We start from the raw sequence: 20,965 nt of genomic DNA, 5'->3' as shown, positions 1-20,965 counted from the left end.
CTTCCTGTTATATTCATATTTGGATGTGCGGTTATGTTTGTGTGCTTTTCTTCTCTTTGTTTTGTTGCCAAGACGATTAGTTTCTTGCTTCTTCTAGGGTATAGCTTGCCTCCTTATGTTGGGCTTTACCATTTATTATCCTTTGTAGTGCTGGATTTGTAGAAAGATATTGTGTAAATTTGGTTTTGTCATGGAATATCTTGGTTTCTCCATCTATGTTAATTGAGAGTTTTGCAGGATACAGTAACCTGGGCTGCCATTTGTGTTCTCTTAGGGTCTGTATGACATCTGTCCAGGATCTTCTGGCTTTCATAGTTTCTGGCAAAAAGTCTGGTGTAATTCTGATAGGTCTGCCTTTATATGTTACTTGACCTTTTTCCCTTACTGCTTTTAATATTCTTTATTTTGTGTGTTTGGTGTTTTGACTATTACGTGACGGGAGGTGTTTCTTTTCTGGTCCAATCTATTTGGAGTTCTGTAGGCTTCTTGAATGCCTATGGGTATCTCGTTTTTTAGGTTAGGGAAGTTTTCTTCTATGATTTTGTTGAAGATATTTACTGGTCCTTTGAGCTGGGAGTCTTCACTCTCTTCTATACCTATTATCCTTAGGTTTGATCTTCTCATTGAGTCCTGGATTTCCTGTATGTTTTGGACCAGTAGCTTTTTCCACTTTATATTATCTGTGAAAGTTGAGTCGATGATTTCTATGGAATCTTCTGCTCCTGAGATTCTCTCTTCCATCTCTTGTATTCTGTTGGTGAAGCTCGTATCTACAGCTCCTTGTCTCTTTTTTTGGTTTTCTATATCCAGGGTTGTTTCCATGTGTTCTTTCTTGATTGCTTCTATTTCCATTTTTAATTCCTTCAACTGTTTGATTGTGTTTTCCTGGAATTCTTTCAGGGATTTTTGTGACTCCTCTCTATGGGTTTCTACTTGTTTATTTATGATTTCCTGGAATTCTTTCAGAGATTTTTGCGATTCCTCTCTGTAGGCTTCTACTTATTCTCTAAGGGAGTTCTTCACGTCTTTCTTGAAGTCCTCCAGCATCATGATCAAATAGGACTTTGAAACTAGACCTTGCTTTTCTGGTGTGTTTGGATATTCCGTGTTTGCTTTGGTGGGAGAATTGGGCTCCAATGATGCCATGTAGTCTTGGTTTCTGTTGCTTGGGTTCCTGCACTTGCCTCTCGCCATCAGATTATCTCTAGTGTTACTTTGTTCTGCTATTTCTGACAGTGGCTAGACTGTCCTATAAGCCTGTGTGTCAGGAGTGCTGTAGACCTGTTTTCCTGTTTTCTTTCAGCCAGTTATGGGGACAGAGTGTTCTGCTTTCGGGCGTGTAGTTTTTCCTATCTACAGGTCTTCAGCTGTTCCTGTGGGCCTGTGTCTTGAGTTCACCAGGCAGGTCAGTTGCAGCAGAAAAGTTGGTCTTACCTGTGATCCCGAGGCTCAAGTTCGCTCATGGGGTGCTGCCTACGAGCTCTCTGCGGCAGCAGCAACCAGGAAGATCAGCGCCGTCTTTTCCAGGAGCCTCTGTGCACCAGGGTTCCAGATGGCGTTTGGTGTTTTCCTCTGGCGTCAGAGATGTGTGCAGAGTGCAGTCTCTTCTGGTTTCCCAGGCGTGTCTGCTTCTCTGTTGGTTTATCTCTCCCTCCCATGGGATTTGGGTGCAGAGAACTGTTTATCTGGTCTGTCCCTTCAGGGTCTCTACACCAGACTTCTCAACAGAGACTCCAAAAGCCAGGAAATCCTGGACAGATATAATGCAGACCCAGGATCCTATACCCAGCATAATTCTCAATCATCATGATGGAGAAACCAAGATATTTCATGAGAAATCCAAATTTAAACAATATTTTTCTCTAAGACAGCATAATAGATGATAATAGGAGGAAAACTCAAAGATAATGAGCTAAACTATACCCCCCAAAAGTAAGAAATTATTCACTTCGCAATAATTTCAAAAAGAAAAAAAGACAAGCACACAAACATAATTTCACCCACAATCAGAAAAAGAAACGAAAGCAGCAATCATTGGTCTTTAATATTTAACTAGTCCGTCTGTCACCAATTCCCCAACTCCTAGGGACCACTTTTGCCAGCCAAAGTGTATACAAGAATGGGTCTATGGTTCTAGGTCCCTGTGTAGAAGAGGATTGATTGACTTACCTCGCTTTAATGTGCTGGTAGGCCCTTGGCTCTTGTGAAACCTGTTGCCCACCAAATTGGGATCCTAGAGGTGTGAGGTGGAAATGGATATGTGTGGTTGGGGGAGCACTGTCATATAGGCAAAGCCGAACAGAAATGGGAAGTAAGGCTTGATGAGGGGATACTTGAAAGGGGGCCACAGTTGAACTATAAGTAAATAAAATAGCAAATTAATAAAATAGCCAAAAATAAAATAAATAGTAAAAAGGTAAAAGAAAAATTAAACCAAAACAAAACAAAAGAATTCCCTGTAGTGTATTGGCCTAATTCTGCTTCTATTTTAATTCTAATTTAGAGAACTCAAGACTGGCTAACCCCAAAAAAACTGACCCTGTTCCCAGATAATTGTGATTATAAAGAAGCCAACAGTCAACAGCTGCACAGCAGAGAGATGGGGGAGCTGAGCTTTGAGGGCTTTGCTAGAGAGGATCATGAGGAGGGAAGAAGGAAGAAGCAGCCAGAGAATAAAGGAAGAACATGTGTGATGGAGAGGGGAGAGGAAGAGGACAGCAGCCATGGTTAAGGGAGAGGAGTGCCTGGTCCTGAGGGCTGTCCAAGTGGAACAAAGAGCAGCCAAGATACTACACAGTCAGTAAGAGTTGAGCGTTATTGTTTGGAAAGTAGATCTGATACCGTGGAGGGCAGGCAGCTGCCCAGCTACTGTGCTGACTAATCCACACTAAAAATAAATTTAACAAAAGATGTATAACCAGTAAGACAGCTCTGTAGAGGATCCTAAAAGGAATACTTTAGTTTGAGGGAGGGATAAAATACCAGAGAACACAGGGGATAAATTTACAAAACTAGGACAGTTAATCAAAGAAGACTGTGAAAACCACAAAAATTTACATAATGACAAAATTTAATACATAGCTTTATAATAATAATTACATACCACTAAACAATATCTAGGATGATGGGGCATGAATTCTGCCATGGAATGAACTCAGAAACGTGGGGTTGGGAGAAAGATGCATGGTTAAATAATCCACCAGGTTCACATTGTGTCAGCTTGATTTAATTTAAGGACAAAGAAGTGGAGCATCTCTGATGGCTTTATTCTAACCCCTTGAAAGGATCCCTGGGATTGGGCTCAGTACATCACACTTCTTGCTAGGTCAGCGACACTCAAGGAAGCTTGAGATTGTCATAGCACAGTATTAGGCTAGATATACTGAGTAGATGATACTAAGATATTCAGATGGTGATACCTGTTTGCGTGCATTTTTAATGTGGACCTAAGGAAAGAGAGATCAAGGTCCTCAGAATAGAAAGATCATTTCCAGTTCTTTTCTACCATTCCAGACTGAAAGACTGGTAGGGAGAGAATGGTAAATAATAAAGAATTCGTAGATGATGCTTTGAATGAAGTGTGGGTTTCTGTGCTGGTTTTAGACAGGGTCTCAAGTATCACATGTTGCCCTCTCCCTGGCTGGCCAGGTTCACTTTGAGCTCAGATAAACCTGCTTCCACTTTCCACTAGATAGACTTACAAGAGTGACCTCCAAGGACTGTGAGGACAGCATTAGCCTTTGACAGTTGAGGTGTGTAACCCACAACTATAGTTTTAGCCACGTTTTCCCATGTCTACCAGCTATTTCAGATTGTTGCTGTTCTATGCCTGACAATCAGGGACACAGATAAATAAACTTATAGAGAGCAAGGACATGGTGATGACATCCTTGCCTCTTCTGTATGTTCTGGATGAGGTTTGTTAAAATTCCAATATTGCAAAAAGCTTTATATAGGGCCCATCCCATTAAGGGTCACTATGCATTGTTCTATCTAAAATGTCTAATCAGAACTGAACACCAGACAATACTTCCTGCGAACTTCATATGAGAAGCTTAAGTTTTTTTGTGTTTTTCCCTTTCTTTTTTCTCTCTTTATCTCTTTCTTTCTTTCATTCTTTCTTCCTTCGCTTTATAAGTTTAGAGGGATGTATTTTGGGCCATTGATATGCCCCTAATATCTTAGTTATGGATGTGATCGATCAGTATTAGTGTATGCATTCAATAAAATATCCATTTTTGACTAAGGTAGATGCTTCTGTGTTTTGTGGGGTGACCCATTGTCAATGTCTAGTGAGGTGGGGCCCTGGGTACGGTCGCATACCCCCAGGACACAGGGGGTGCAGAGCAAAGGCAGAAGCAACTGCACACAGTTGCAAGCTTTATTAATCCTTATAAAGCTAGGAATATGAATAACTACAATTTTCATTTTGTCAAGATTCCATAAGATCATTATTCCCAGGATACCAGGAACAACTGAGGGAAGACTAAACAAAGAAATACGAAAAAACAAAGGCTTCTTCTCAAAATATTCATATAACAAATCACCTCTCTTATTATAATCAAAATATACTCACCATTACCGAGAGAGCGTTAGAACCACTTCCACAGAAACAGGACACAGCAGAACATAGCTTAGGGCCAAGTGAGAAAAACATTTTGTTCTCCAGGGTGGAATTCCAGCCCCTACGTGAATCTGTCACCAGGCCTTTCTTGACCCTGCCTGGGAGCTGCATCTCTATGTCTTAACAATTCCTTCTTTTTTCTTTTTTTTTAAAAGTAATACTTTCCATGACATAGCTACATGTCCTTGGAGGGGTTTAATCATGTAAAAATAAAGCAACATAATACATAATGTACATAAGATTATGGCAAAACTAGCTCCTCCCAAGCTATGGAAAATCCTTTGAAGCCAAGCCTTGGGATCTAATCCTGTCAATTGATCACCCAAGAATTTCGCTATTTCCATAGGGGTAGTATCTTCTAGCTATTTACCAAAAGATATTCGAACATCATATTTCAAGGCATTAATTACTTTTGTAGCACTTTCATTACCTTCTAAATAGGCTTGAATTAACTTCCAATCATGTTCTGTATCATTATCCATATATTCATTAACACAAAAGTAGTAGGATTTCAATCATATCTTAAATCCTCATATTTTTCAATAGGTAACATCTTTCGACCCAACCATTCTACTGTTTGTTTTGAAACATCTACTTGATGTTGAAGTCTAGTATCAATTTTAGTTTGCTCTATCCATAACTCATGTGAATCTTTATGCCAGTCTTCAACAAAATGCTTTGTCTCCATAGATGTTTTTAATGCTATGCTGGAAATGGCTGCCGAAGTAGCAACAGAAATAAGGCTTAAAATAGTAGCTACAATGACTCCAATAATTCCTTTACTTCTCTTCAGCAGATATTAAAAAAAAACAATAATCACATGATTAAGAGGATCTTGAGACCAATGACGTCCCAAATTAACAGGCATCCATACATATATTTTTGCTGCATATATTAATAGAATCTTGATTCATAGTAAACTGAACAGATAAATTAATACATGAATACAAATGACAGTTAATATAAGGAAATCCATTATTAAAATTAAATCTACCTATTAAAAACAAATATGGCATAGGAATACAAGTAGTAAGCTTTTCTTTCTTAAATATCATAAAATTATACTGAGAGGCAGATTGAGCAGGCCCAGAAAAGCTTCCATTAGCAATCACAACATCTTTTAATGCAGCGGCAGTCTTCCACAAATGAGCTTGGAACGCAGTAGGATCTTCCACAGAGGCCAGTCGATTATCAGCAATGCCACCATCTCCACATTCCCTCAGCAAGGATCCATTAAGAAGTTCATTCTTCTCTCCGTTCATCCTGGTAACATTTGACAAATCACAAGTGGTAACATTCCATTTTGAACATGTATTAATAAATTGTCCATAAACACCCCAATTTATCTATTTATCTTGAATAATTTACAAAACATGCCAGGGCATTTTTCCAACTGCATGTGTGATATTTTAAGCCTATATAAGTAAATTGATCACAAATAGGATATACTGGCTCGCTAACAAACGTAATGCTATTCCAATTTTGGTTATAGACCAAGCTGACAATCCTGAAGCCTGTAACATTTATTCCTGGGAATAGTAAATTTTGATAACCCATTTGTGGGCATGATCTCTGTCCTAAACACAAAGGCATCATTAATCCAGCATAAGGAAAATTATACAAAGCTCCATCACGTCTATTCAAAAAGTTAAATTATTCCAAAGAGATGATAAAATGCTTGGGGTGGTGTATAAAACCTCATCTGTTTCCCCCCAAGTAGCAGGTTGAAATAAAGGCGGATAAGGAATATAAGCCCGATAACTCACATTGGACGCAGCAGAAGAAACCGTGAGTAAAGCACACATTGCTAAGAATAAGTGCTCAGCAGTAAAGGGCTTTCCTGAAGGAGACAACATTTTTTCCTTTCAGTGCTTAATCGCTTCACCTGACCCCATATAGGTAATGGGCTGGTCACTGCACGGATCCTTATCCATTGTTGTTTGTGGACACTAAGAGAAACCAGGGCCTCAGTAATGGAGGACACCTCCTCATCTCCTGAGAACATCCATCAGGAGAAAATGTAGCTGGTTTAACTGGATTCCTTTGAGGGTAGGGAGCGGTTCTTATCATTCTGGGCTTGGATCCATCTCCTGGGTAACCAGAATTGTCTCCCATCCTGTAATGAGACAAAACCCTCTCCCCTACATACAATGATGTCCCTTCCTGCCATTCAGCATCTCTGTCAATTTTTATCCATACTGTCTGTTCCATGCCTTTTGGGGAAAGTTAACAAAGTGTCTATCTGCTCTTGATATAACTTCACCTTGTGGTAAATAAAGAAAATTAATAACATATAATGCTTGTGCCAATATAGCTCTGTGACTGGTCTGCAAACTCCATTCAGGCTGTGTAAGGTCATCTCTTTTCTTCCTTTTCAATTTTATAATTTGTCATTTCAGGGTATGGTGAACTCTTTCAACAAAATTTTACCTTGGGGATTGTATTCTATACCAGTAATATGTACAATATGATATCGTTGACAAAGTTGTTTAAGTTGATAAGAAATATATATATTTTGGTCCATTATCAGTTTTAATTTTAGAGGGCAGTCCCATAACAGCAGAAGTTTCCAATAGATGCTGTAGAACATGAGCAGTGCGTACTCCTGGCAATGGTGTAGCCCACACAAATTTTGAAAAATTATCTATGCTTACATGGATATATGAAAGGCGACCAAACTCAGAAATATGGGTTCCATCCATCTGCCACGATGTATTAGGTTGCATTCTTCTGGGATTAATTTCAGATGGAATACATTTTATAAGTGAAGGCTCACAAATACGACAATTAGCAATAATTTGTTTGGCTTCAGAATAGGGACCTTATATTTAATATGCAAATATCCTGTATTGGCATGATTATGACTGTTTTCTTCTGGGGTAGCAAATGCCACTAATTGATCTACCATAGGATTGCCAAGTGTTAAAGATCCTGGCATTTTTGAATGTGATCTAATATGTGCAATGAATATTCTAGAGTTTCATAATAGTAATAGTCCTTTAATATGTGAGAATAACATTTAATATCGGCTTAGATGTAGAAACAAGAGCAGTCGCAATATTCTGTACTACTCCTACAACATAAGCTGACTCGGCTATAATATTTTTACATCATGAGTAAAATCCGGCAATACATTAATTACTGCTAATACTTCATTTTGCTGTACTGACCCAAAAGAAGATTCTTGTCCCCAAAATTTATCTTTGGTCCAATAAGCCATCTGTCTTAGATCTTTGGTCTTGGAGCCATCTGTAAACACAGTAATGGCAGATGGTAATGGATTAACGGAAATTAGTGTATTTATCAAATTTCTTTTTGTTTTCTAAAGCAATCCCACAATTTACTATGGGGAAAATAAAATCCAGTATTTCCAGTGTAAGAAATCATAGATAATTGAAAAACCTCAGATGTCTGCATTAAATATTCCACTTTATCTTTGCTTAATTGGAAAATAATAGCAGCACAATCATATCCTCACAGTGTAACAGGTCTTTGTATGCCTTGCTGAATAATTAAAGAAATTTGTCCCTCATATGTTGTTAATGTTTGGTTAAAGTTATATTTAATATATATCCATTCTAAAGGCAACTCATCCTGAGTGAAAGTGCCTGTAGGATATTCAAGATTATTTAAACATATAATTTAATAACTCTATCTGGATCAATACGTGCCAACTATCCATCTTTCCATTTTCAGAAAAGATATCCTACCATGCCTTCATATAAGCATTAATATCCCCAGCCTCCTTTATAGGTAATAATGCTCTCCTGTATTCTTCATTAGCATTTTCAAAAGCAAGCATTTGCAGCAGTTGTCCTCCAGCTTCCTCTCCTACCACTGTTCTTTCCAATGTTAATTTTAATATACATAAAAACTTAATATATGGTTCATAGAAAGCTACTACCTTTTTCAAGCAACCACTATCATCCTTTATAATAAGTCAGTTGGGCCACACCTTGAATCGATGCTGGCCTAATTATAGGAAAAGAAAAAGCAGGTGAATTCGTCATCATCGTCGTCTGAATCTAATGGTTAATATGTCATCCTCCAGAAATGACTTAGAAAAAACTGCTTCAGGCAGTGGTGCAGAGCTCAAAACTTTTACTTTCACTTTTGTCTTACTGAAGCTGTAGCTTCTTGTTCTGTATTCCTTATTGCCCTGTCTGCATTCATGGCCTTGAACACAGTAAAAATCACAGCTCAAAGAGACCAGAAATTGGAATCTTTTTGCCCTGCCTGACAGCCTTTTCCACCTTAGCTTTCACTTTGACCCAGATATCAGAATCCCTGGAACCCTCGACAGGGAACCAAGGAGTGTACTCTCTTGCTGTCTCTAAACACTTTCCTAAACCAGACTGAGAGACATGAATTCCCTGCACCTTTAAAAGATGCTTAAGCATAGCAAGATGAAGAGAAGATTTATCTTGTCCCATTTCCTTGTAATAAAATGTACTTACCTTATCTGACTGTCCTGACTTACCTTCAGGGACCCCGTTCCGGTGCCAAAGGTCAACGTCTAGTGTGTTGGGAGCCCTGGGTCCAATCGCATTTCTTTCTGTGTTTCCGATGCTCAGTGGCCATGCGACTCCAGCATGCTTTGAAATGAACCAGTCCGCCACCACCACCACCACCCCCCCACCACCACCAATTTGGTTTTGTAAATAAAGTGTTATTGACATTGCCATACTCAGCATTTACATCCTGTTCAGTGCTGCTTCTGGCTGCAGCTGCAGGGCTTAGGAGCCACAGAGCTGAGAGCATTGACCATTTGCCTTGTTTGTGAAAGAGGTGACTGACCCCTGTGCTCGAGGTGGCCTTCCCGTGCCACTTAACGCATAGCATGGGTCTCTGTGCCATCCTCTCCCTTTGCTGTGGTATGCACTTCTTGGTACATTTCTGTTAGCTCTTGACATTTCCAGAGCATTGCGGCTTGCAAATTGTATTTGAATGGCACCAGGAATAGACCTGATAGCAGGGTGTGGGACGCTCCCTATAGGGACCCTGCCCAAGGGAATAAGCTTACTTTTCCAGTCAACTCCCTAGACAGTGAGCCTTTGTGGAACTAAGTACTTCTTGACATGACTTACAGTCATGACTCTCTGCAGTGCACCCAATCCCTGTTTGGCTCAGATGTCCCCCAGAGAGGTTGTGTAAGCGAGTGTCCCCAGTAGAGGCAGCATTCTGTGTGGTAGCATTGCCATGGCATCCAGGAAAGTCAAAACCAGAGGGACATGACTTGGAAGCAGATGTCCATGGGGAGAAGGATGGACAGGGGGTATGCTGAGAAGCACTTCCTTGGCTTTTTCACAGCCATGTAGGCTGCATGCCATGCTGTGTACCCATGCTGTGCTGAAGCCCCAGGCTTTGATTCTCCCACAGCTGCTTTGTCCTGGGGCCAGGGTAGGATTAAGCAGACTTCAGCAGGAGAAAGGTGAAAACCCTGGTTGCGGGGTGGGGATGGCACAGTCATAACACTCCTGCACATGAGGCCCCTGACTTAGAGCCGTATAGCAGCTGTGACAAGCCAGCTCTGGTGACACTCATCTGCAATCTCAGCCCATGGGGGGTAGAGGCAGTAGGATCAGTTGTTTAATTATCCTTGGCTACATGGCAAGTTCGAGGCCAGCCTGGGCAACTTTGTCTATGAAAATAAGACAAAACTAGGTCTTGACTCTGAGCATCACTGCCTATACCTGGCATGGTTGCCCCACCCCAGGTAAGAAACTCCTCTGTCCAGAGGCCATAACTGCAGGAGACCCCTGGCCAAGTGTCTATACAGCGCCCTGTTTGACTGGTCTGTGCTGAGGACCAACCACGCTCTCCTCAACAGGAAGGACATGGGAGAGGCTGTTTCTGTGAGGTCCCGGGCCCTGAGACGGCCAAGAATAAACCCTGTCCTTGGGAAAGCCATGGAGACTAGGAACCCGGGGGATCTCTGCAAACACCAGGGCTGGCATGGGACTCTGATCCTCTACAGCAGCTGCTCTCAATCTGTGGGTTCTGTATCAGAGCTCCTGCACACCAGACATTTACATTACAATTCCTCACAGTAACAAAGTTACACTCATGAAGTAGCTCTCCAATAAGTTTATGTTGGGATGACAACATGAGGAACTGAAATAAAGAGACACAGGATTAGGAAGGGTAAGAACCGCTATTCTATAGGAACCCAGGCATCTGCACTCGGTGTCTGCAAGTGTGATAGGCTAGGCTTCACCCTCAGCGATGCCAGCATGTGGGCACCAAGCCCTAGGTTCCACCCCAATGCTTCCTGGATATGTGCAGGCCTGGTTCCATCAAGAAGTAATAAAGGAACCCTTGGTAAAAAACACTGGGTACCAAACAGGTCAGGAAAACACACCCCCTCTGCTGCAACTCCTCTCAGGAGGGCTAGTCTTTCCAGGAGGCCCCGGCTATAACCAAACCTTGTCTCCCAGTGCTTGCCCATTGGTGTCTTGGCCATATTCAGATTTGAGGACTTTGAACAGAATAGCTTCCAGCAGATTTGCATCAATGAATCCAACAAGTAGTTGCAGTCCTACTTCACCCAGCGCATCTTCAAGCTGAGGCAGGTGAGAGTGGACACCTATTCCCCAGCACAGCCCGGCCATCACCCTGAATGTCAGCGATGTCCCTCAGTATCAGCAGGATGGGGCCTGGGCACCATAGGTTCCCCAGGACCTAAAGCTATGTCCTTGAACTAAGTGCCATGCTCAGCCCTTCCAGCCTCTTTCAACCCTTCTGGATGCTCAACTGCTCCTGCAGCAAGGCATCAGTGTGCACTTTCTGTCACGTCATTTGTGTGTGTCTACAGGTGGTCAGAGCCTGTCCCCTCTGTTCCTTTCTTTTGCTGTATTTGCCTTTCTGAGGAGGCAGGACACACAGGTATGGGAGGCAGCCACATGCATATTCTGCAGCCATGTCTGACTCCTCTGAGGCTCAGTCCCACTTACACACCTACTCTCCAACCTCCCCACTCCATGTCACCCCTGGGGCTCTGTAAACCTTCCTGCTTTCTGTCTTTATATAACTGGTGACACTCCAGCCCTCAGTCAGTGGTGTCATACAGTGTTAGTTTGTCTTTGCACTGCCTGGAGGTCTGACTTAGGAGAATGGCTACCATTCTCATTCCTGTTCAAGGGTCAGAATCTGAATACTATGTAAGGCTGAATAATATTCCAGCACATGGCTGTGCCATGTTGAATTTACACAGTCACCTATGGATCTTATATTTTGGCTTGTAAACACACACATATAAGACTCAGGTGACACCCAAGTGGAGAATTGCTGGAGTCCTCCATGGCTTTCTGAACTGTCTGAGAGACCATCCTGTCCACAGTGTATAGGGCACCATCTACTCATTGCTCACACAGCATGAGGAGATTAGGGAGGGTTAACCTGGCTTCTCTGTCTCCTACTTTCTGCCACACTAGCCCTAGCATCTTTCTGTATTGCAGTGAATGTTTAGAACCCAGGAGGATTCCAGCTTCCTTGCTCAAATATACCAAGTTCCTCCTTGCCTGCTTTGAGACTGAGTCTCATGCAGCCCAGGCTGTCTCTGATCTCACCATTAGTTAAGATGGCCATGAACTCCTGGTTCTCATGCCTCAGATGTCTCTGAGTGCTGGGTGACAGGTATGCACCACTCTTAAGTCCTGCCACTGGGACAAGAGTGAGCAGAGCCAGCTCTGAAGCACACACTGTGCTGGTGTCAGTGAAGACTGACTTATGATCCTGTCTTCCTTGCCCATGGCCCTTCTCCTTGGTGCATGCCATCCTTCCTCCCTGTGACTCATGGGAACACCAAGCCTGAGGATGTCAGGAAGAAGTTTACTTACTTCACTGAGTTGGAGGCTGTTAGGTTCCTGCGTCAGTAGGTGAGATTCAAGCTAGAAGGTTTGTGGCATGAGAAACTGGAACAGAACTGGAATGGCAGGAACAATTGTCACCTGGCTCTGAGAAGACCAGGTGGGCAGAAACTCATCGTTGGGCAGGTAGTGAGCTCAAGTCCAGGCTGGGCATTGCTCAGCGCATGTGAACAGGTGTGCTTACATGGACATGTGTTTCCCCCACATGGTCACCACTTATCCAGGCACGGTGAATACTCCAAGGAGCTTTTTATGTTTTAACATTGTGTGTGTTTGTGTGTCCATACATACATATACACACATACATTCGTACATATACACGAATACACGTACATGAAAACACATGCATATACATGACTATACACATTCATGCTCACACACACATATATACACACCTACATGCATACACACATACACACACATACACACACATACACACATACATGCATACACACATACACATATACATACACACATATACACACATACACACATACATACATACACACATACACATATACATACACACATATACACACATACAATACATATACACACATACAAATACACCTATACACACATATAGACAGACATATACACACATATACATATACACGTATACACATACATGCATACACACATTCATATCCACACGTACATACAGACATATACATACATACTCACATACATGTAAGCACATGAGTGAAAGCCAGAGGACAGCTTGGCCCTTGGTTCTCTCCCTTTTACCACGTGGGTCCTGGGGATTGAGTCAAGCTCATAAGACTTGACAGCAAGCCCCTTTAACTGTAGAGCCCTCTTGTTGGCTGCCAGTCACCTCTTTCCACAAATTCTATCCATGGTGGAATGTTTACAGTTGTTATTCTCATGATTCCTTCAGCAATAGCGCAGACATCATTTACACTGCATTAGGAGTTATAATTCATGTAGATGTCAGGAGAGCTGGAGGCGTGGATCAAGAAGAGAGCCCACTTTCAATGTCATTATGTGGTATTGCCTTAGGCCCTTTTATACACTCCCGTGGCCTTGTCTGAGTATATGTTTGAGGTCTCTCTATGACTGTGCAAAGAAGTAAGGGCTAGGGCTGGGCCACAAAATAGGAAAGTACTTGTTCATCCAAAAACAAAAACAAAAAAACAAACAAACAAACAAACAAAAATAGCTCTAGGGTTAAATATTGGTGCTAGTACTGAACTACACAGCCAGAAGGTATTTTTCTAAGTAAATAACACAATATTGGGGATGACAATATGATCAAATATCCTACAACATAAGTTTGCAATGTTACCTACATTTTATAAATCAAGTCTGACCACCGTTTTGGTTGTTTCCAATCATGTCTGAGTGCATCATCACGGGAATCCCAAGGAAAATCAGAAATGGGTTCTTGAAGCTGTTCCACAGGGCCAGTATAGACCTAAATACCACAGAGGAAACCTTGATTCTTATCACAAGGGATCATTCACCATCCCTCTTGTCACATAACTTATGACAAGACGTCACCTTTCCTAAACTTAGCCTTTTCCCGAGTGCTGCAGAAGGGAAGATCTGGTGTCAAGGGGTCTGGATTCAAACCACAGGACACTGAATTCATTTAAATAGGTGTAGTTCATTGAATGCACACACCAATACAGTTCAACCAGAGCAACAGCTCACAACTGTGTACTGGACATTGCTAGGCCCAGCTCATTGCAAAATCCACATGGGCTCATGCACAAGTGTTGGAAATGCTTCGGTCTATGGGCCCTGACTCAGGCCATTTTACACATAATTGTTCCAATTTTCCTTGAATCTATTGGGTCCTATGTGAAGAATACACTTGGGAAACTTGTTAAGATTAACAAACCTCATAACATACAGAACATAACAGGGTATGTGACCAGCACCACACAGTTCAACGTCAGAGTTTTTTGTTCTTTGTTAGTGTTTTTCTTGGCATCCATGATGTGGACGCGTATTACAGAACAATAGGAAAGAGCTGGCTGCTGTAACAAATTCACTGCTATTAAGGTAGGTATGGGGGCAAGACCTCAGCAGTAGCCCTTAAGATGGGAAGGAGATGATGTGTTTGATAACTGAAAGGAGCTGCCTCAGCTGTGTTTCTCTGCCTGCTCAGTGCCCATTCAACATCACTCTGTCCCTGAAGAGGAACTCAAGGTCTGCCCCCTGCTGCCTGTGAGCCAGGACTAGGCACAGAAAGGCAAGGCCACAGCACTGGTTTCCAATCCCTCAGTAATGCTGGATTTCCAATAAGGTACTTGTATACACAAATACAGTGTGGTAAGTTGCAATAGATACTAATCATTTCTCACATAGGGCAGCAGTTGATTGACTACAACTAATTCTATTAAAAAAAAGAAACCTGGCTCTTGTAGAAATATACAAAGAAATATCTAGGATGGTGGGGGATGAATTCTGCCATGGACTGAACTCAGAAAAGAGGGGTTGGGAGAAAGATGCAGGGTTAAATAGCCCACCAGGTTCACATTGTGTCAACTTGATTTAATCTAAGGACAAAGAAGTGGAGTATCTCTGATGGCTTCCTTCTAGTCCCTTTAAAGCATCACTGGGGTTTGAACTCAGAACTTCACACTTCTTGATGGGGCAACTACACTCAAGGAAGCTTGAGACTGTCATAGGCACAGTATTATGCTATATTTACAGAGTAGATAATACTAAGATGTTCAGATGGTGATGTCCATTTGTATGCACTCTTAATGTGGACCTAAAAAAAGAGAGATCAAGGTCCTTAAAATAGAAAGATCAGGTCCAGTTGTTTTCTACCATTCCAAACAGAACGACTGGTAGGGAGAGAATGGTAAATAATCGAGAATTCGTAGATGATGCTTTGAATGAAGTGTGGGTTTCTGTGCTGGTTTAAAACAGGGTCTCAAGTATCACATGTTGCCCTCTACCTGGCTGGCCAGGATCACTTTGAGCTCAGATAAACCACCTTTCACTTTGCAATAAATAGGCTTATAAGAGTGGCCTCCAAGGACAGTGCAGACAGCATTAGCCTTTCACAGTTAAGGTGTGTAACCCACAACTATAGTTTTAGCCATGTTTTTCCATGTCTACCAGCTATTTCAGATTGTTATTGTTATATGCCTGACAATCAAGGATGCAGAAAAATAACCTGATACAGAGTAAGGAATGGTGATCACATGGTGATCTCATGTGCCTCTTCCGTACGTTCTGGATGAGGTTTGTTAAAATTCCAATATTGCAAAAAGCTTTATATAGGGCCCATCACATTAAGGGTCACTATGCACTGTTCTATCTAAAATGGCCTAATCAGAATTGACTCCCATATAACACTTCCTGCAATCCTCATATGAGAAGCTTGAGCTTTTAGTTTTGACTTTTTCTTTTCTCGTTCTTTCTTATTTTTTACTATATAAGTTGAGACAAAGATAGTTAAGGCCATGAATTTGCCCCCAAAATTTGAACTACGGATGTGATCAATCAGTGTTGGTGGGTGCATTCTATAAAGTATTCATTTTTTACTATGATAGATGCTTTTGTGTTTGGTGGGGTGGCCATTTCCCAGTGTACAGGTGCTGGGACCTTGCTCTATCCACTTAATGATGTTTATAGCCTCATATTAGATGTTTCTGTGCACCCTCTATATCTCTTGTGTATTTTATTTTTCCGATAAAAGCTCATGGTATATCTTACTCAGGCCTGTGAGCAGTGCTCCTTTGGCGGCAATGGTGCAAAGAGCAGAAGCCCACAAGCAGCATGAGGTTCCCTTCACTGGAGTCTCCAATATTGCATTTTCCTCTGGCAACTGGGCTCCACACTTTTCCTAGCACCATAAAGACTTCAACTCTTTCTCCTAAGGAATTTTCTGGCAATTGTCGATTGGTAAGCACATGACTTCATGAGTGTTCCCCTAATACACACGCATGTTGTTACCTACCATGCAGACTATTTCTTGATGTGATTTAAAGCACCTGTACATAATGAGACAGGAGAACTTTTGACTGCATATTCAAGCTGGTATGAAATCTCAGGAAGTTTTAATGGCTAACATTGGTGAATGAGGACAATTTGAGTTAGGATGAGACATTTTGGGGCAAGATATGGAAGGAAACATTCATTTAGATGCATAGGAATTACTAAGGTTTTTTATAATCAAGCCTTGAGGAAAATTTGGCTTTGGAAGCAGGAGATGCTCAGTGGCTCTGCCCCAGGAAAGTCTCCTGGAAAGGGCACCTCTGCTTATGCTCAGTACAGGGAGAACATTAGCAGGGAGGCAAAGTCTGCTCCCCATGACATCAGCTGTCTCTTCTTGGACATTCTATTGTCTCCTAGAGAGTTCTGGCATCCTCTGTGATGTCACCAGTGTTGTAGTGACAACCAGTGCCCTAGTTTCTCTCAGTCTGAGTCTGGCGGTTACAAGCTAAGACATGTTTTCCCGTCTTCGCAAGCGTTTTGGGAGGGGGAACGTCGATTGTGGAGAGACTAGAGTGAAGGAGTCTGGCCTCTCGTCTCAAAGTAATGATGGACAAAGACAGCACTTTTGGGGAATGTCGAGTAAGCTCTGAGCAGTATATATTGAGCTTCCTGTCAGGGGGGCTGGAGGCTTACGCTGACCATTCTAGCAATGGGCCACAACAACTGGAGCATCTGAAAAGGAATTGAATTTCCACGAATATCACAATTCCTTAAAGTCAAGATTTCAGAACATTAGATTCTCCATCCCCACTGGGAGGATATGGTAAGGCCAATGCTATTATACTGTGAACTTCTGGTCTTTACTTTTACAGTGCATTTGTTATGTTACATTGATATAAAAACCCCATCAGGAGTCATGGAGGGTCCACCTTTTCTGAGTTTAGACAGGGCAGCAATGTACTTCACTATCATTGCTTCTTTAAATACAGTGTATATCTGACAGTAGGAAAAGGGGGAGAATTGTGCTCCAGGCAATAACCTTATGTTTTTAGACCTTCTCTGATTTCTTCTAACTAGCAAAATTTTTGATCACACTGTGATCTTCATGAATGTATTATTTAATGAAAAACTATTGTGTGGTATAGCATCGCCAGGGCACAGACATTTAATGCAAGAGCTCTTTGTTTACTGTGAACATGGACTTTATTACTGTTCAGCTCACCTACCTCACACCTTTACTGCAAAGCTAAAGGGCACTTAGGTCTAGAGCAGATCAAGGCACAACTTGATAGGAAATGAAGATAAGTAGGGCAATGGAAAGTCTTTCAGTTGTAGGATTTTTAAGAAAGTGTGCAGAGAGAGCTACAATGCTCTTCTTCTGGGGGAACAGTGAATTAGGAAGGACAGTTGGGAGCTTTACTTAAATACAGCATCTGACTCCTGAGACTTTATTGGTAAATTAATGTCTGGAATTTTGTGTTGTAAAACAATGCATTGCCTTTGCAGCTTTTGGCAAGGGCCATCGACAGAGAGATCACACCAGCTGGGGACAATCTGAAAAGAAATCAGGTTTTCTTAAGTCACCTGAGAAGTCCTCAAGGAGAGAGGAATGAATGGGTAGCACCATAATAGAAGGCCTTAGGATCTCAGATAGTGCTACTCTAGATGCCTTGAAAATAGAAGCAGAAAATGAAAAACTAAATGACTTCACAGGAATTAGCTCAATTCTGATTATGATTATTTCATGTTGGTATTTTATACTTGATTCATTTTTTAAAAGTTTTAAAATAAGAGTCTTCGGTTTTAATTTGAGGCTGTCTTAGAATCATGAAATGCTTACACTCTGGGCAACTAAACTCCAGGAAATCTTCTCCAGTCATACAGCTAGGTCATATGTGAGGCAACAACTGTTTAAAAGGGAGAGCTGGTTGCTTTCTCCTGGAAGAAGCACTTGGGGGTTGACTGTCACTTCTGAACCTTCTGTTCTGAGTCACTTCGCAGAAGGGGCACTTTGCTCTAACTCCTCCATGGGACCCATCCAGCACTGGGGCTGGAGGCTCCTATGGTGTTGCAGCTCTGAGCTGGGAGGGGTAGCTCTCACCCTGACTTGAAGAAGCCTGTTTTCACAGCTGATCTAGATCTGAGGAACAGGTGCTTTTAAAGAAGCATGTGAAAGTATCTCCTGCAGGAGAGCTCACTATGCAGGGAAAGTCACACAGGACAGGGAAAAGTGGCTTCCCAACTTCCACGGGGCGAGCGAACCAGCGAGGGCACAGGATGGTTGAGGAGTTTATGAAAGGCCTGCATCTCCCTGAAAGTCTTCCAGCAACTCTACATCCCACCACTATCCCAGGCTCACAGGTGAGGATCAGCAAAGCCTGCCACCTACTGGGGTCCCTGCAAAGTAAACCTGGAGTGGTGAACTGGGGAAAACACTTCAGGGGAGGGGGAGACACCAGTCCCCAGGGCCAAGCCTGGCATCTGTTCATTTGGCTCTGGCTTCTAGGTGTTGCCTAGTGCAGGGCTTGGTGAGCCCAGATCTCAAAAGTCTTTGGCCAAAGAAGTGAGAGCCCACAGGGCAATGCAAACCACGGCAGGGCAGGGCAGAGCAAAGCCGCACTCCAGCAGACAGTGTATAAGCTATGGGCTCCCGGGACTGGCAGGAGCAGGGCTAACCCTTGCTCTTTGGGCAGGGCAGGGCAGGGTGGGGCGGGGCGGGGCGGGGCGGGGCAGGGCAGGGCAGGGTGTTCCGCACTCCAGCAGACAGTGTATAAGCTATGGGCATGCGGGACTGGCTCATTATAAGGCAGGGGAGTAACACACTCCTTCTAAACAAAGAATGACTGTACTAATAATCTAACCTTAATATTTTGAATTTCTTGTCCCATATAAAGAACTGCCTCTTCTAGAGCATTCGCCCTGACTTCAAACCCTCCATGTATCTTTCCTTGAATCAATAAAGCAATACTAACATTCTTAGATAACTTAGATGAGCAGTGTGGACCTCTCTAACCAAAGAAGTAGTAGATAAGGCAAAAGGAGACATTACACCAATCAGAGCAGTAAGACCCAGAATTAAGGCAACCACAAAACGCCTGCCTCTATGAAGTACAGAGGAGGCATGATGAATGGCCTCTATGCCAGGATCAAAAAACCATGTCCCATTAACATAGACAGGCAAAAGTACATAAGGAGGTTGTCGTACTATGACAAAAACATTTTTCCTTGTAACAGTAAGACAATTAGATAATTGACAATTTATGCAAGTAACATGATAAACACCATGACCATCCTGACAAGGGAAAAATCGCCATGCTCTTCAGAGGAAAGAAAGGAGAAAGGAGCAGCCACACAGGCTAAAACGGAAGCAGAAACTCTCTTAACCTCAGAACGAGGTCTAATAAGGGTTACTTTATGAGGAGCAGCCAAAAGACGCTATAGATCAGGCTGAACAGGAAGCAAGTGGGAATTAAAAATTGGGGGAAAGGTAGGGGAAGCCCATCCAGGGGCAAACCAGGCATTAGCAGGGGAGGTCGGTAAGGAAGCATCTCCTTTGGTAAACCTATACTGTTTCAATTGCATAGATAATCATGTTCTGGACTACTAACAGACCAATCTAAACGTTTAAAAGTTTGAGCTGTAGGGCTAAAGGGAGTAAAGTACGCAGCTTTGGAGAGAAAACCGCAAGACCACCATTTAGGGTAGCCATTAATAGCAATATTCTCCCAATCAGAGATCAGCTCCTCGCCATTCTGACAAGCAAACAAAAGGGAAGGCAAAGGACCTGAAGAAGATGGAGGAGAATAATGAAAGCCTCCTTTAAAAGGTAAAAATAATTTTAGAAACTGAATGTCTCGCTGACTGGTGGAATCGTCACTACAAGCACATTTTCGAGGAGTTGGAGACTCTGAAATTAACTCTCTCTCCTCTAAAGAGAAACACCCTTTAATGTCATTTTTAACAGTAAAGCATGTGGGAAGGGAGTCAGCGATTCCAGAATAGTTGTAGCAAGTCAAAGTTCGTTCTTTGAAATAAGAACTACTTTCTCCTCACCTTGACAAGGCCAAATTCCCAAGGGGCCACATGAAACAAGGGAGGATCAGGTAAATAAGCCCAGTAAGAGTCTTGGGCAGCAGCATAGAGAAAAATAATTACCTGGGTGAAGAGCAGTGAAAGCATAGCAGGAGAAGATTGGAGGGAGTAACTGGGAGTCGGAGAGGAAGCACGCTATCTCTTGCAGCAGAGACCAATTCTTGAAGCTGATCCCAAGTTGGCAACAGCGTGGTAGATGAGCGACCATGCAGCTGAAGCCTGGTGAAAGCAGAAGTGAGGCGCTGCTCAGAGCTGTCTGGCGTCATCAGGAATGAGGCACGCTCCGCTCTCATCTTTCACTGTCGGTTGTTGAGGGGAGACTTTCTGCTTTTCTGCCCTGGGATTGTATGATCTGATGAGGCGGTCCGGAATCCAGACTGGTGACTCGGCATCCTGTGGAAAGACACATGCATGCCCCCTTGCGGAGGAGAGAAGAACATCTGGTCCCTTCCACTTAGATGAA

The 20,965-nt window shown here is 42.5% G+C and overlaps 2 protein-coding genes across 5 annotated transcripts in view; one reads left to right on the top strand and one right to left on the bottom strand.

The window, feature by feature from the left end:
* Positions 1-20,889, bottom strand: part of LOC147999133 (disks large homolog 5-like) — a 190,466-nt gene extending 169,577 nt beyond the window's left edge. The window contains exon 1 of one of the 2 annotated variants that reach the window (XR_015643883.1): positions 20,566-20,889. The gene's annotated coding sequence lies outside the window, so the exon portion shown is untranslated. The remainder of the gene's footprint in view (positions 1-20,565) is intronic. The other variant, XR_015643886.1, reaches the window with a different exon arrangement.
* LOC147999107 (uncharacterized) overlaps positions 1-20,965 on the top strand; it is a 924,037-nt gene that overhangs the window by 326,416 nt on the left and 576,656 nt on the right. The window lies entirely within an intron of this gene.

Source organism: Rattus norvegicus, chromosome 19, assembly GCF_021556685.1.
Source record: "Rattus norvegicus strain SHRSP/BbbUtx chromosome 19, alternate assembly SHRSP_T2T, whole genome shotgun sequence".
Lineage (NCBI taxonomy): Eukaryota > Metazoa > Chordata > Mammalia > Rodentia > Muridae > Rattus > Rattus norvegicus.
This window is presented reverse-complemented; position numbering and strand designations above follow the sequence as displayed.